The 17,421-nt window shown below is 34.0% G+C and overlaps 1 long non-coding RNA gene across 1 annotated transcript; it reads left to right on the forward strand.

Moving 5' to 3' along the window:
• Nucleotides 1–9,893: 9,893 nt before the first annotated feature.
• Nucleotides 9,894–14,115, forward strand: LOC128548270 (uncharacterized). The gene is made up of 4 exons (XR_008366909.1): nt 9,894–9,919; nt 10,450–10,560; nt 11,410–11,510; nt 13,805–14,115. It is a non-coding gene; the product is annotated as an uncharacterized LOC128548270 (long non-coding RNA).
• Nucleotides 14,116–17,421: the final 3,306 nt, after the last annotated feature.

A 17,421-nucleotide genomic window follows, 5' to 3' on the forward strand; every position in this document is an offset into this window, starting at 1 on the left:
AAAAACAGCCAGGCTATAAATTTAGTCACGGTATTTGCTTTGTTGTTATCGAAATTAAGTGGGTGGTTTTTATCAGGTAATTGACTGGCTGTCAATTAGTTGTAGACCTATAAATACATGGAACGGAATAATAGAGTAGAACACGTTCCATTTGCAGTTGACAGTTTCCATACTGTCAAGTTGTGACATAAACTAGCCCAATTGGGAGATCTGTATGCACATATTTCGAATGTTGGACATTTTTCATATAACTTTCTAAGAAATACAGTATTTATTTCATTATGCCGAAAAAAAAATGGTAAAAATATTTACTGGAAAATCAATATAATTAGTCAAATAACTGATTGAAAGAATCACTGAAATGTCGATTATTAACACCCAGTAAAACAATATCTAAACTAAACAGCTGTCCAAAACGTGGCGAATTTGTTTCTTAAATACATAATATGATGTGAGAAACCCCTATTTCAGCGTTGCGTAGATGCCAAAAACCGACCTCAGCTTCAATGATAATTCTAATGAAATTTGCTATTGAAATTAAGGAGATTCGGCGCATTTACATAACTCTAAATCTCCCCCTTCCCACCCATTTGTCGTTGCAGTTCTGCTAAAATGTTAGAGAAGGTTACCAAAATCTACCAGGGGCTTATCAACTGGGCAAATAGCTGTAACTTTTATTATCTCATAAATCTCCATGGCCTGCTGTGCTGACCGACATCACCTCATTAAATGCCTGCTGTTTGACCTTATTTTGATTACATGTTTTATGCGTTTTTACTAATCATAGCAGAAACAGGATCCAGAACTTTATAGAATTCTTATAAAGGAAATGCTTTTTTTCTATTTTTAATATTATTTCTAAAATGCTAAAAAATAAATTTGTTATTTCTAACAGGTGAGTAATTATATATTTTTATTTTGTATTTATCAGTTATATTCTTGAAACAAAATGTATCGTGCTAAACAAATGGCAGTACAGTTATTTTCGAGGAAGTACTTTTTAAAAATTAATTTACAATAAAACTAAGAAAATTAGTTTAAATATTTACCTGTTTCACCAGAGGGTTTTATAGTCTTACTTTTAATACGAATCGGTACTTATGTTGATACAGGAGGCGATACATAAAACGGTAAATTCATTTATTCCCCGATTCTTATTATGTGACTAAAACTTGCGTCAGGTGGCTTAAAGTCCGTGGGCCAGAATATCCGTCTAATTGTTTCAATAAGTGTACAAAAATAGATAATGCATTGGGTTGAACTTGTTTGATGAAACTTTCTATATTATATATATATATAAATATATATAAAACAACAACATCAGGTGAAAATGCATGCCACTTTGATTTTTGCCTAGATATGAGAATGTAAGAAACTATATATCCCGAAATAACTTAAAAAAGTATATGGTAAAGTTAGTACAACTTGGTATACTGATAGAAGGCACGTAACTTAATTTTTGTAACTTGTGTGCCTTGTCGTGAGAAAACTTTAATAAAACAGCTCTGGTAATAAAGTGTAAAGCATTTGAGGGAGATCATTGAAGGAACCTTTGTTACAGATTGGTACACACGTAAGGCATTTTAAATTTTCTGTGCAAAAATTATGAAATTTTGATAAAGGGTCATACGACAAAGTATTTTGGTTTTATACAGATAGGGGATATTTAGAAGATAGTGACTATAAACCCTTACATGTCTGAGTGAGACCAGTTTTTCCCTACCCAAGAGACAGTGTTGAATGAATAACCGAGCGTTAGCAGTTTTTTTATCAAAAATATTCGAAGGGTAAGGAAAACAGCTGCCTTTCATATTCAGACATGTAAGATCATTTTCCTTGCCTATCACGTTCAAAATAGATCGTGGTGACAAGTAAATTTCTTTATTTCCTTACACTATTTTAATAGTTTATGACGTCATAATAGTGCCAGTACTGTTTGACGTCACCAAAGTGCACGCTGTTTTAGACAACGTTTTTAAAACCCCTATGGAAAGACAGGAATATTTATCCCTGGCGCATGCTCAATCAAATCTACACTTTCCCACATTAGGTAGGCAAGGAGCTCCACCTTTCGAAGAAAAGAATAAGAGAAAAAGCTTCCGTGCGTCAGAATCGCGTCATTAATGTTTTGGTTAAAGTTTTGCGTGAAAGTTCATATCTCCGATACTGCTGCATGCATTTGGTGGAAAGTTCACACATGTCTTTTATGTCATTATGTGAGGTCACTGGCCAAGTACCATAACTGTTACCTGTATATTAGCAGATTTATGCTCCTTTTTATACGCCCGTTTGAAAAACGGGACGTATTATGGGAACGCCCCTGGCGGGCGGGCGGATGGGCGGGCGAGCGGGCGGGCGGCGTCCACAGACTTTGTCCGGAGCATATCTTCTACATGCATAGGGGGATTTTTATGAAACTTGGCACAGTTGTTCACCATCATAAGACGGAGTGTCGTGCGCATAAAAACCAGGTCCCTAAGTCTAAGGTCAAGGTCACACTTAGAGGTCAAAGGTCAAATTCAAGAATGACTTTGTCCGGAGCATATCTTCTTCATGCATGGAGGGATTTTGATGAAACTTGGCACAATTGTTCATCATTATAAAACGGAGTGTCATGCGCAAAAACCAGGTCCCTAAGTCTAAGGTCAAGGTCACACTTAGAGGCCAAATGATACAAGAATGAAAAATTCAAGAATGACTTTGTCCGGAGCATATCTTCTTCATGCATGGAAGGATTTTGATGTAGCTTGGCACAGTTGTTCACCATAATGAGAGGGAGTGTCATGCGCAAGAACCAGGTCCCTAGGTCTAAGGTCAAGGTCACATTTAGAGGTCAAAGGATACAAGAATGACTTTGTCCGGAGCATATCTTCTTTATGCATGAAAGGACTTTGATGTAGCTTGGCACAATTGTTCACCATCATGAGACGGAGTATCATGCGCAAGAACCAGGTCCCTAGGGGTAAGGTCAAGGTCACACTTAGAGGTCAAGGATACAAGAATGAAAACTTTGTCCGGAGCATTTCTTCTTCATGCATTGAGGGATTTTGATACAACTTGGCACAAATGTTCACAAGTATGAGACGGAGTGTCATGCACAAGAACCAGGTCCCTAGGTCTAAGGTCAAGGTCACACTTAGAGGCCAAAGGTCAGATACAAGAATGACTTTGTCCGGAGCATTTCTACTTCATGCATGGAGGGATTTTGATGTAACTTGGCACAATTGTACACCATCATGAGACGGAGTGTCATGCACTGGTCCCTTCTTTTGAATTACTTCCCTTTGCTGTTACTATAAATAGCTTATATTGTAACTTTTTCATTACAAGTCGTAGGGAAAAATCAAGACCACTTTTCTGTAGTACATGCATGTTTGATCCAATTCTGAGGTGTATTTTGAGCTATCTCTACCTGGTAAGGATTTTTGTGTGGACTTGTAATTTTTTTTTTTTTGGATTTTTTTTTCTCTCTTTAACGATTACATTCCCTTAGCTGTTACTATAAATAAATAACATTGTAACTTTTTTATAATTGATCGTAGGGAAAAACCAAGACCACTTTCAAATTTTGGGTGTATTTTAAGGTATCTGTACCTGGTAAGGATTTTTTTTTTTTTGGACTTAGAAAAATAAAAGAATTACAATAATTTCTAAAAATAATATTTGCTGTGACGGGCGTATATTGTGACATTCTGGCACTCTTGTTATACTAAGAAAATAAATTAAGTTAAAGTTTTGCGTGTGAGTACATATCTCTGTAACTAATAACGATATTTAATTGAAACTTCACACAAGTCTTCAATGCCATTAGATTTATGTAAGACCACTGACTATGTTTTATAACTCTGACCTACATTTTAGCAGTATTTTGCCCTTGTTTGTACTTAGAATATTCTGGTTAAAGTTTTGCATGCAAGCACATATCTCTGTAACTACAAGATATACTTATAGTATCGCGATATTTACATACTGATGAGAGTATGTTCCAATATCCACCAATTTTATGACAAGATTATTTTTAATGCAGCTTTCAAAAGAAAATACTGGAAAAGCAAATGGTATCATATCCTCGCTTTTAACTTAGTGCCTAATCAAATTATATTGGTATTGAACGCATACAAGAACGTAGTCTACTGCTGTAGATTCTAATTTATCTATAAATCTTTCTTCTCCACTTCCTTACAACATGCTTTTTGGTTGATCACTACTACAAAATAAACGGGAAATGATCCTACCGATCCTTCTACCGTAAAATGCGATGTACAGATCGAGATTTATACTTAGTCTATCGAATTAAAAAATGTGTACAGAGCGTCTGACTATGGACTTTTTTGGAAGAATACGCCTTTTCCTTGTGCCGAATAACTGTCTGCATAACTTTTCTGAACCGCAATGTCTTGCTTATTATTACAAATACGGGCAGTGTTGTTTTTTTATTCCAAAATCTTCCTTTAAATTGATAGAGAACCGATCCTGAGCGAAACTACGAAAACGAGATTGATCCCTCTACGGTAACATGCGATATACCGAATGAGACATTTACTATCGACTTGAAAATTGTGTACCACGGTCATTGCCATCATCAGGCAGTTCTTTTCAAATGTTACGGGGTGAGTTGAAGTCCGATCGATTCCCGATTAACGCAGTGCTTTGTTTTCATATTATCGTGACATGATTGTTTTCTTATTTAAAGGTCCAGTAACACTTATAAATTAAATAACTTACAAAAATTTTTTTTTTGTTAATACATTTCAGTTAAAAAAAACTACTTTACTCTAAAACATGTTACAATATATTTTTGTGACATTTTAGTTGTTTCTACACGGAAAACAGTTAATAGAAGACATTTCTCTTTTTTGCAATATCATTGAATAAAAATACTATGCTATATTTCTGTTGTATAATTTCAACTTAAAAAAGCAGCACTACAATTATCTTATCGGCCAAATTCGTCAGAAAGATTAAATTTCTTGTTAAAAGAAATGCTACTTGTGATCATTACATCCAAAGTGCTACTGGACCTTTAAACTATCTATTACTGTAACTCCAAAATGGACTGCTAACTGTGTTTAACTTTCATTGATTCACATGCTATACTTAAATTTCAAGTGTGTTAAATTTCCTTAGCATTTCATTCAAAATACATTTTAAGTAATACATCAGTTGTATTTTTTTCCTGGAGCAATCTGTTATTCTCGTGCAATTAAACCAATTAACAAATAAACTGACCTAATGTTCATCTCAATGTCAAAAGCTGACCATGGAGAAGGGTGCTGGTAATTTGATAGGGCTATTTAAGCCAATCTACAGATGCTATCTGTATCTCTCTGGAATTCCATGTTGTTATAACTTCGCGCTCTGATCTGAAATTCTGTCAGAGACATTTTAGTAGGAGTAGTAGCCTGGCTCCCTGGCTGCATGGTTATTAGGCTGGCGATATTCGCCAGACTATTATAACCATATATCGAGTTTCTGTAAAGTTCAACAGGTGCTGAGACTGACAACACAAAATATAATTTCATGCGCAATTCAAATAGTCCGCCACGTTAATCAGTTTTGCCATAGAGTTGTGTAAAGATTGTTAAACTTACCTGTTTCAATAGATCTACTTGCGCAAACATGTTATAATAATGTTTTATTTTTCTAACGGTAAATACTTGAAAGATAACATTAGAAAATATTACATAATGATGGTAAATTAATTCGCCTCCATGAATGAAATGTCCGTGTGAATGGAACTAACTCAACGTTGACCGCTTCGTTATAGATTATGACCTCGGTCTATAAGGAGCTAAGTAAACAAGCGCTGGTTCCGAAAAACAATCGCCGATATGAATTATACTGCGCAGTATTCGACGACCTGACATAACGTGGAAAATAAGAAACATGAAATATCAATTAAAATGAAATTATAGTGATATGAGTTATGTCAAGTCTTATATTTAGGGCTTAAGTTTTAAGAAACTATTCTTTCAGATCATTTGCTATAGGTACTAAGGGACGTAATCGCTGCGTGATTGCCACAGTAAGGTGATAAGAAACAAATGACCACATTATACCTGTTATTAGGCTATTTTTGTACTAAATTCGTTTTAAACATTCTGACGAATACTGAAAGATATAATGTAAAAAGCGCTTTGTCACCAATTTGCTTTAAGGGTGGGGGTGTAGATGTAGCGAGTTTTATTGTTTAAACACTTTTGTTTTCAACTTTTTTCAGGTTATATTAAGATAGTGGACCCGTATTGTTAATGTTTAACAATTGCACTAACTTGATACAGTTCTGAAGTTAACATATTTCGCACTGTGATTCATCTTTAAATGACTATTACCGTGTCGTTGTTGTTTGTTTGTTTGTTTTTTATTTTTTAATTTTGTATAAGTTATGTCTTTTTTTCCTCCAGCTGAAACAGAGACATGGGGGCCTCCGTGGCCGAGTGGTTAAGATCGCTGACTTCAAATCACTTGCCCCTCATCGATGTGGGTTCGAGCCTCACTCGGGGCGTTGAATTCTTCATGTGAGGAAGCCATCCAGCTGGCTTACGGAAGGTCGGTGGTTCTACCCGGGTTCCCGCTCGTGATGAAATAACGCACGAAGGGGCACCTGGGGTCTTCCTCCACCAGTCGCCATATGACCTATCATGTGCCGGTGCGACGTTAAATCGAAAAAAAGAAAGAAAAAAAGAAACAGAGACTAATTTCAAAGTGATAGCCATTGTGCAAAACGATCACAGAGAATTCATTTTACTAAATATTTTTGTAAACGAAACCTCAAAATATTGCGTAATAATTATAAAAAAAACAAAATAACATTGGCAATAACAATTTTCTGGGGAGTCTCGAGTAAAAGGATTTAATCGGAAAGAAATTAAGCTCCAACTTTTGAAAATTATGGCCTTGCTCTATGCATTCATAAAGAACCATAGGGCAGAAGTAAAATAAACCTACCTACATTTATTCAAAACTTTGTAAAAATAAATGCAAAATCAAGAACTTTTACAAATGTAATTAAGTATTTTTCAAAGATGTCTAAACATTCACCCTTCAGGTCATATTCATTTGAAACAGCAAGAAATGACTAAGAAATGGCTAATCAAATAAAACATTTCCACTTTTGTACGACAGATAAATGATAATATGTCTTAAAAAACAACAGTTTATCTTACTCGAAAAAAGAAAAATAATGAACAAAGTTTGGTCTTAGTAGGGTTTGAACCTACGCCCTTCTGAAAAATTAGTTAAAGTAATCTCATGTTAGGAAGCAACATGACTAGACAATAATCATTAACAGTCCGGTTTATAGCGGGGTTCGAGTCCAAAATTTCCCTCGTACCGACAAGAAAATCGCCCCATTTGATCAATGTTCATACATTCACACATAATGTGTGTGTTGGGTGGGGGATTGCAGATCGAAATATACATGTTGTGTTTGTTACCTTTATATTTTATCTGATATTATGTCCCTCAATGTTTATTATCGCTTCGTAAGAAACATATATAAACGGTTATGGCATGCCAATTGTCCAGTAATAACGTTAACCCAGGTTTACGGTAAAAAAAGTAGAATTAACAATTACAGATAAACAAGGGTTTTCGAACGTAAAACCATGTTTTTCTAATACTACCCATATTTTCGGGCGAAAACACGCCCGTGAACCCAGGTTTCAACTAGGTTTTTCAATTGAACTTTGAATTTCGGCCGTTATTTTAAGTTCACGAGGGTGAACCTGTTTACGGGAGTAAACCAGGGTTCTCAGGTGTAAACCATAGCTTACGAACGTGAACATATGTTAACGATCGAGAATTTAGGTTTACGACCGTGAACATGGGTTTACAACCGCAAACATAGGTTAACGCTGGTGAACATAGGATAATGACCAAAAATCATAGTTTTGTTCGAGAAACCAAGTTTTTCCAACTTAAACCTACGTTCACGTTCATAAACTATGGTTCACGTTCGTAAACCCAAGTTCATGGTCGTAAACATAGGTTCACGTCCATATACAATGGTTCTTGGCAATCAAATTATCCAACAATTACATTCTTTGTCGAAAAAATTTGATTATCGAATACTAACATAAATTTTTGAGCGAACACACAGTATAACGGGCTTAAACTATAGTTTACTCTCTTGGACCCATGTTTACGTCCGATAAACTAGGTTTCTCGATTGAACTTTAACTTGGATGCACAAGTTAATCAAGATCACAACAATACCCTATGCTCGCCTTAGTTTAATATGGAAAACCCATAATATCTAAGATCTTGCAAACATCTTTCCCGCACAGTTTCATTCAGTGTTTTGTGGTAGCCAGCCTTTCTGTACTTTCAGTACTTTGATTTTTTATATAAATACTGCAAGCAAAATAAGAAAATCTTAAGCCTCTAAAATAGCACATTTTTATCTGAAGGCTGAATCATACCTATGTTTGGAGCCAGGGGCAATAAAAATGTCAATGTAAAAACAACCTGCTGAAGTTACTTTCCTCTTAATGAATAAACATATATATGTAAATAAGAACAAACATAGGGACAGGAGCCAGTCTATAGGAGTAGCTACATTTTAGCCGTCCTGGGACAAAGTGAGCTCTAACCGTCATAAATCATGTCAATTGAAGAGTATTTATGTACACAAACCTGGGAAAGACGGCAAGGTTGACTATACCGTGGCTTCTTTGGTCAATATCCTGCAATTTACAGCCTGCTTCCGGCGATGATTTAGGATCAAAGTTACACACTTATATACTAGATTAATGGAAATAAGTAACGCGCAATCAAACTTCAACGTAATAGTGTGAAAATGAAATAATTTGGATACAAGGTGAGTTATAAAAATGTTAAAAATTCATGTAATTTTTCTAAAATATGTTGAGTTTGAAATGTTAATGTATTACACTACGTTTTACTTTGTGTCGTGCAACTGTGAATTAACGTCATTCAAATCTGGTTAGTATAAAAGCAAATCAACTTAATTTTTGTTGAACAAGTATTAGGACATATTTATTTATTCAGTATTCTAGAATTTCCCAGTAATATGAGTCCATTGTACCACATATAATTAATACATGTATTCTGTAGAGACGTTTGACAATACTGTACATTTATATTATGTTGTCTAGGTTTTCAAAATCAGAAACGAAGCAAGAAGAACTTTTCTGAGGCTTAAGTGTTGAAGTTCAGTTGTGATTGTCATGCCCTAGGATATGCTAATGGATTGAAAAAATTTACAAATATTTCATTTTCTACAGATTTTTATGACATGTGTTTAACGAGTAAATTTAGTAGTTCTGAAACTTATTAATTCTCGCTGCTTACATTTTTTTTATTTCTGGTTTTGAACAATATTATATCTAAAGCGATTACTTTACTAAATACACACATTATTAATACTTATCACAAAACACCTAACTTTATTTCCAGCTCATAAATCAGCTATTGCGTTTCCCACACATATTTTACTTGAGTCTGAAAATTATTTAATATTACATGGTCATTTATTTTTTCTGCGAAATATGTATTTTTCAAATTTGTTATTTGCAGTCTGCACTGTATATTTGTTTGATTTTTTTTTTTTTGCCGTTTTCAACAGTATTTCATATAAGTAGAACTTCATATATAAGTTTAATTTTATTTTTAAACTTTCCTAGTCAAGTTTCTATTTAAAAAAAAAAAAAAACTAAAAATGAAAAATTACATAAGAGACTATCGAATTCTTTTACTCGGCCCGCCACTTTGTAGACATTTAATTGATTATTCTGAATGGCTGCATTTGTTCAAATAGGAAATTTCGCGTCAATGTCTGTTTTCCGTTTATTTTTCAAAAGGTTGCGCGTTTTTTTTTTTCAGGAACGTCTGGATTCAGATACAGAAAGTAACATGGCAGACATGTACTCATTTAAAGCAAGTGGAAACCTTTAAAGTAAGTAAAATATGTTATATATCTTTATTTCTTTTTTAAATAGTTGGAATGTTTGGACAAAAGGTTATATAATTTCATAATGCTTTAAGTTATTACCTTGGCGTGTAGAAATGTACATAAATTCTAGATACAATCAATTATGTCTTAAAGACAACATCTGAACACTAACAGGCTCTATAAAGACCGTCGTTTTTTTTTTTTTTTTTTTTTTTTTTTTTTGTTTTGTTTTGTTTTGTATTTTTTTTTTTGCTGACAAAATGTATTTTACTTGTCAAAAAAAGAATTCTCATGAGTGAAATTTACATTTCTTTTTAGAGTATTATATGTTAGTAGAAGTGCACCATATGATGTAAGACCTTTTCTTTTGATAATACAAAGAAAATTCTATAGCACAACTGACATACTTAATACTTGTTTAGCAATGCACGTAAATTTAACGAAAACGTTAGTATTTAAAATATCGGTATGTTTAAATATGCACTCCTCAGAAGTGCTGATTTTCATACGTGTGTCTTTTATATTGTTTTTAGAGAACGAACAACTAAACTAAGAAGTATGTGCACATCATAGGATATTGACGTCAATGGAAACAAAATGTTTGTACTAGTTGATCGCAGGAATATTGATGAAAAAGTTAAAAGGTATGGATATAATGATAGATGATTCTAAATTACATTATTACAACTTGTTACTACATGTACGTTAATATCATGAAACCCTAATTCATAATGATATTGTATAAACATTTGATGAGAGTTGTCTAGATACGAGAGGAAAATGAAAGCAGTTTAAAGGGATAAAACAAGTTTAAAAATTAGCGGTTAATTTATGTTAGAAATGGAAAAAAAATGAAAAAAAAGAAAGAATGACTAGAATGTTGAATTAAAATCTAACAACTCGCAATGAACTTACTGCAACTTTTAAGCGAATTCAAATGCCAGATAATTTTAATATAATTTTCTTATAAATAAGATATTTCTTATCTTAATTCACCTGGAAATAAGTAGTTAATTTGTTTTTCAATGTAATTTCGATAACAGGATTAGGTACGCTTATTGGGAATGGACATTATGTTTGGTGCATTCCTTGTTGTAATACCTGGTTTTAATTATGGGGAGCTTATAAAGGCAGAAAAAATAAGAGGTGATCAAAATTGTAAACATTAATGTAACATTAATTAGTGATATGTAATATGGAAGTAATATGGTTACTGCTTCCGCTAACCACCCCCCGTCCGTCTTATGACTTGATCTAAATGTTTTGCTGTTAGCTGGCTCTTTCAGTAGGTAGAGCGCAGATTCAGGATAAGCAGGGTAGTCCGTTCGATCCCAAGGTGAGAGGGGTATATGTTCATCGGAGTAATTTGATAAAAGACAGTAGGGTTGGTAAAATGTGAAATCTGTCTCCTGCAGCTCTATATAGATCGGAAACTATATCTTTTAGTTGTTAATAGTAACCTTAGAACAAATGTTACATAAATGTATTTACAGACATTCAGTGATAGGGATGAAGTGGAGGCCTTATCGATAAACAAAGAGTCCCCAGTTCAGGAAATGGTACAGCGCTGAGAGTATTTTGAAAGTTAAGAAAGGTTGGTAATTGTTATTGCATTAATTCATTTCTTATTGCTTGAATCTGTGAAATATCCGCATTTTAGCTCACCTGTCACGAAGTGACAAGGTGAGCTTTTGTGGTCGCCTGGCGTCCGGCGTCCGTCAGTCCGTCCGTCCGTGCGTAAACTTTGCTTGTGACCACTCTAGAGGTTACATTTTTCAATGGATCTTCATGAAAGTTGTTCAAAATGTTCATCTTGGTGATATCTAGGTCAAGTTTGAAACTGGGTCAACTGGGGTAAAAAACTAGGTCAGTAGGTCTAAAAACAGGAAAACGCTTGTGACCTCTCTAGAGGCCATACTTTTAAATGGATCTCCATGAAAGTTGGTCAAAATGTTCACCTTGATAATATCTAGGTCACGTTTGAAACTGGGTCACGTGCCGTCAAAAACTAGGTCAGTAGGTCAAAAAATAGAACCTTGTGACCTCTCTAGAGGCAATATTTTTCATGGGATCTGTATGAAATAAAATTTGGTTGAATGTTCATTTTAATGATATCTGAGTCAAGTTTGAAACTGGATCAACTGCGGTCAGAAGCTAGAAAAACATTGTGACCTCTCTTTTCAATGGATTTTCATAAAATTTGGTCTGAATATTCATCTTTATGATATCTAGGTCAAGTTCGAAACTGGGACATCTGCGGTCAAAAATTAGGTCAGTAGGTCTAATAGTAGAAAAACCTTTTGACCTCTATAGAAGTCATATTTTTCATGGGATCTGTATGAAATGAAATTTGGTTTTAATGTTCATCTTAATGATATCTAAGTCAAGTTTGAAACTGGGTCAACTGCGGTCAAAAACTAGGTCAGTAGGTCTAAAAGTAGAAAAACCTTGTGACCTCCCTAGAGGCCGTACTTTTCAATGGATCTTCATGAAAATTGGTCAGAATGTTTACCTTGATGATATCTAGGTTAGCTTTGAAACTGGGTCACGTGCTTTCAAAAACTAGGTGAGTAGGTCAAATAATATAAAAACCATGTGACCTCTCTAGAGGCCATATTTTTCATGGGATCTTTATGAAAGTTGATCAAAATGTTCATCGTAATAATATCTAGGTCAAATTTGAAACTGGGTCAACTGCGGTCAAAAACTAGGTCAGTAGGTCTAAAAATAGAAAAACCTTGTGACCTCTCTTTTCAATGGATCTTCATAAAAGTTGGTCTGAATATTCATCTTTATTATATCTAGGTCAAGTTCGAAACTGGGATAACTGCGGTCAAAAATTAGGTCAGTAGGTCTAATTGTAGAAAAACCTTTTGACCACTCTAGAGGCCATATTTTTCAATTTATCTTCATGAAAATTTGTCTGAATGATCACCTTGATGATATCCAGATAAAGTTTGAAACTGGATCACGTGTAGTCAAAACTAGGTCAGTAGGTATAAAAATAGAAAAATATTGTGACCTCTCTAGAGGCCATACTTTCATGAGATCTTCATGAAAGTTGGTGAGAATGTTCTCCTTGATAATATCTAGGTCAGGTTCCAAACTGGTTCATGTGCCTTCAAAAACTAGGTCATTAGGTTCAATAATAGAAAATCCTTGTTTAATAAAAAAATGCTGTGATAAATCCAGGATGACAGAAATGTGAAGTCTGCCCGGGTCGCGAACCTGAGCTGACCGGCTGCCTGACACATACTCTCTTTAACGTGACTAAGTCCGTACCTCGACCCCCCACCACCCAAGAAATTGTAAATTCGTCCTCGAATTCCAAAAGAAGAACACAATATTGCAAACGTTGCAAGACTGTCCAAGCAAACATGATAAAGACCCACTTTCTGAGCAAATTATCAAAAAGTATGACTTCAGTTAGGGACTCGAACTTTGGACCTACCGACTGGGCTAACTGCCTACTTAACACATATTCTCTCTAAACGTAACGTAACGTAAAGTAAATCCGTACCGAGAAAATGATATATCGCCGATATTTTATTACAAAAATATATCTAGAATATTTGTTAATCGTGTCATGTTTTCCATAGGAAACTACTAAGATTTTTTTTCAATTAAGCTTGGTCATCACGATTGATAGACCATACTTCCTATAATCATGCTGATTCTGTCCAGGCTGTACTATATTAAACTAGTACTTTCGTGTTACTTTCTTTTAAAATTGTTTCTTGTGCTTATCATTTACGGAGAAAACCAACGCAGTTTTGTTTAACATAATTATTGTTCAAAAAGTGGTTTATACACAAAAACAAACAAACACGGGTTGTCATTTTATCTTCATTCTTTATATTTTACAATAAAGCAGCATTATTTTTTCAGGTGAAATGTATAAAGTGAGATTTCATGAAGATGGTTCCTAGTAAGTCCGGAATATGGCTCGTATTCGAAGAAAAAATGTGATTGTTTGTAAAAGCAGTTTACATGAAATATAGTTTGAGCTTTTAATCAAAATGTTGTTCTTTCTTTATATTCAACGGATGTTTTTTGTAGTGCAAGTTAGCATAACCTTAAAAAGAGATGCAGGCAAACCTGTGTTAAAGACCACCTCTGAACAGAGGCCACCTGACTCTAAAGACTACATGTTTTGTTTCCAGTTTTAACATTTATTTAGCCTCTGACTACCTCCAAATAAAGACCACATTTTGGCTCTACCTAGTCTTGTCTTTATAGACATGTTTGAAAGTATATGTAAAAGTACACTCGCAGTTTTATCTAGCATTAGTGCAGTGACTGACCCATAAATTTTGGTCTGTCCGTTTGTCTCTCTGTATGTCACAAAGTTTAAATGTGCATATCATGTGAAACAGCAATGCGAATTCACACCAGTTCATTGTTTTGTGATCAGAGTTTTATAATACTTTATATTCTAATGGGCCCGCTTTTACCAAACTTTACATGACTGGCCAGTGCCTATAATTTTCATTGGAGCTATGGCCCTTAATTTGTCATATCTTACCCCGTATTGGCAAGCTCATTTTAAGCGATATCTATATACTAGTGTAACGATTACTGAATGCATAAAGGGAAGTAATTCCATTAATATGCAAATTTGCAAACCTGTCAATTGTCATTGGAGTAAGATGACAGTATATAAGGGCATTAAATCACCTTTGGTGATGAGCTAGCTTTTCACCGACGGGATTTGTGTGGCACTGAAACGTTACACTAGCACGTGTTTACACCAAGCTGCGAAATCTCTATATTCATGTAGTTATCATGTGCATTTTTTCGCTGATGAAGTAAATGTAATAAATATACACTTTTATTTAATAATGATATATATTTATCCACAATTCAAGTGTAGACCTGTACCATTGAAAAGCATTACTGAGCAGACATATTTCATCCATTCACTTTCATAATCTACTAAAAGAGATGTTATAAGCAATGTAATTGTACCCTGGCAGTGCAGTGGATATAATATCATAATAAGAGTATGGTTACAATACATTCCTGAACTCGAAAACTATTCGGTGTGATATAACTGTTGAAAAGCAGAGATGGGCACGCGAAGTCTTACTCCACCAAAGAAGGCTGAAAAATCGCCAAATGAACTTAATTTCTGCGATGTGACCAATCAAAGAATTAACTGGAAAAAAAATCAGAAATTAAATGGCGATTTTATCGCAAGAAAGTAAACAGTTAATAACTCCAAATATTCCCTATCAATTAATTTTCTTTCAAGGATGACGTGAACTAACGTGTTTGTTTTTTTTTTGTTTTTTTTTTGCAGCGTTTCAGCGGAATTACGCTATTCTCAAACTTGAAAATAATTTCCTCATTCAAAATGATATACTTGTCCGATCCGCTTTTCATGTGTTGGAGTAAGCGAATTATTTTAACATACAATTATTCCCTAACTAGCAAACGTGTGCTATTTACACTTTATTCCAAGGGTTTAAATCCTATTCGCTCTTAGCGAAATTTCGTTAAGAGGAGGACGTTGCATTGCAAATATACTCTTTCCTCAGAATGCCTTAGCGAAATTGCGCTATCTATAGATTGGATGAACCATAAACTTTATAGTATTGTTTGCGAGGAACATTGTATAAACGTGATTGATTATTCTTGTCTAAGAAGAAAGTAACGAATTCCTTCGATACGTACATACATTAGAACTCTAAAAGAAGTAGCAACAGTCTCGATTTTAATGGTTAAGTTATGCATTTTTATGGCAAATTGATAATACCGCTTAACGGTGTTATAAAAGTAAAGAAAACATTATTCCAAAATGTCAGGATAAAACGATTTGTATACCAAATTGGCATGTTTTTGACATAACTTGACAGTTTGGAAACTGTCAACTGCAAATGGAACGTGTTGTAGTCTGATTCGTTGGCATAAAAATAAGAGAAGTTAATACTTTGATGAAGGCGGGGTCTTAGAACTTAGTTCTCATTGTATATTTTCTGTGTTTGATGTCATTTAATTCCTTTATTTATGGACGGAATTGCGTAAAAACTGGCATTCTGTTTCCTTGAAGGGCATTTCTTTTATAAATGAACCCTTTCTTGAATTAATATCCCATTTTAATTCATTTGGAAAGGAAATGAAAACCCTGAAGTTATTGATTTGTCTGTAACTTTTTTTTCTGGCAATTTAGGGAACATTTGCGATACACTTTGGTAGTTCCCGTACTGCACACGTACGTTTGGTTCATTTGGTGTATTGATCAGGGAGTTGAATCCGTTTGAAGATCACAATAGACTTTTACAAATTAAAGAATCATGGTACATAAAATGTTATTGAAATAGTAATCATTTTTATAAGTCTACTTTTAATATCAAAGAAGAACTTATCATACCGGGTGTTTAGCCTTGTTAAGTGTTTACAAGCAGAATTAACTGATAATGTTTTGTTATCTGTACACTAATCTTAATACGTTTTACCAGTATCTTTAGAATGTCTTTAGAAATACGTTTAACATATCAAAAGTATGGAGCACAATTTTATTTACATTAAAGTCGTACGTCGTACAAAATATTCAATTAAATTTCAGTTATGTAAGTTGCTCATTTACATGTTCATGGTCAATTAAAGTTATCTCAATACTCGTTCTTCGCCAGAATGTGTATGTTCACAATAATAACTAAGAGTGCATTAGGCTAGCTTTATAAAATGGGCACAAAGTCTCTTTGAAAATACAAATGTGTGTTCAAACAATGGTTTTCTTTATATCTCTGTCAAAAAATGTAGTTTTATATGTATTAAGATTTATTTGTTCCATTCAAATCTATTTATTAAATATGCACTTTTTGCAAATTTAATTATAAAATAAATGAATTAGAAATATTCTATTGAATTGTCTTTATAATTGTCTAAACATAAACGAAAATGATTTGAGAAAGTGGCAGCCACCACTTCGAGCGTGTGAGGTCGTCGGTTTGATCCCAAGCCACGTCATAACCAAAGACGTGAAAAATGGTAGCAGTAGCTCCCTCACTAAAAGGGAAACTTGCCTCTTTTCTCATACCCTCGTGGCGATAAATTCCACCAGGAATGATATGTCGAGAGTGATTAATATATAGAGGATATTTGTTTGTTTTAGTGTAAGATCGAAATATATTTCACCAAGGGAATACTATAATGCAATATTTTCACGAGTGGCGCAGCCACAAGTGAAAATGAAAATTTTGATATTCACGAATATATTTCGATCTTACCCTGAAACAAACAAACTGTCTTTTTACTTTATGCATCTTTAATGTTTTTAACCAAATTATATTCAGTTTGTCCGCACAACGTCACGTGCATCATGTCATAACGTCGTCACGTCATGATGTCTTTGTAGGAAAACTATAAATACGTCTGTTGCGTTTCCTGATTTCTTTTACATTTTATTATGATAAAATGTAAATATTTATGATCTTTTTATTATTTTATACATCTTTACCTTTACTGAAGAATCTTTTGCAAGGAAATTCCTATCATTTATA

This window comes from Mercenaria mercenaria, chromosome 14, assembly GCF_021730395.1.
Source record: "Mercenaria mercenaria strain notata chromosome 14, MADL_Memer_1, whole genome shotgun sequence".
In the NCBI taxonomy this organism is placed as follows: domain Eukaryota; kingdom Metazoa; phylum Mollusca; class Bivalvia; order Venerida; family Veneridae; genus Mercenaria; species Mercenaria mercenaria.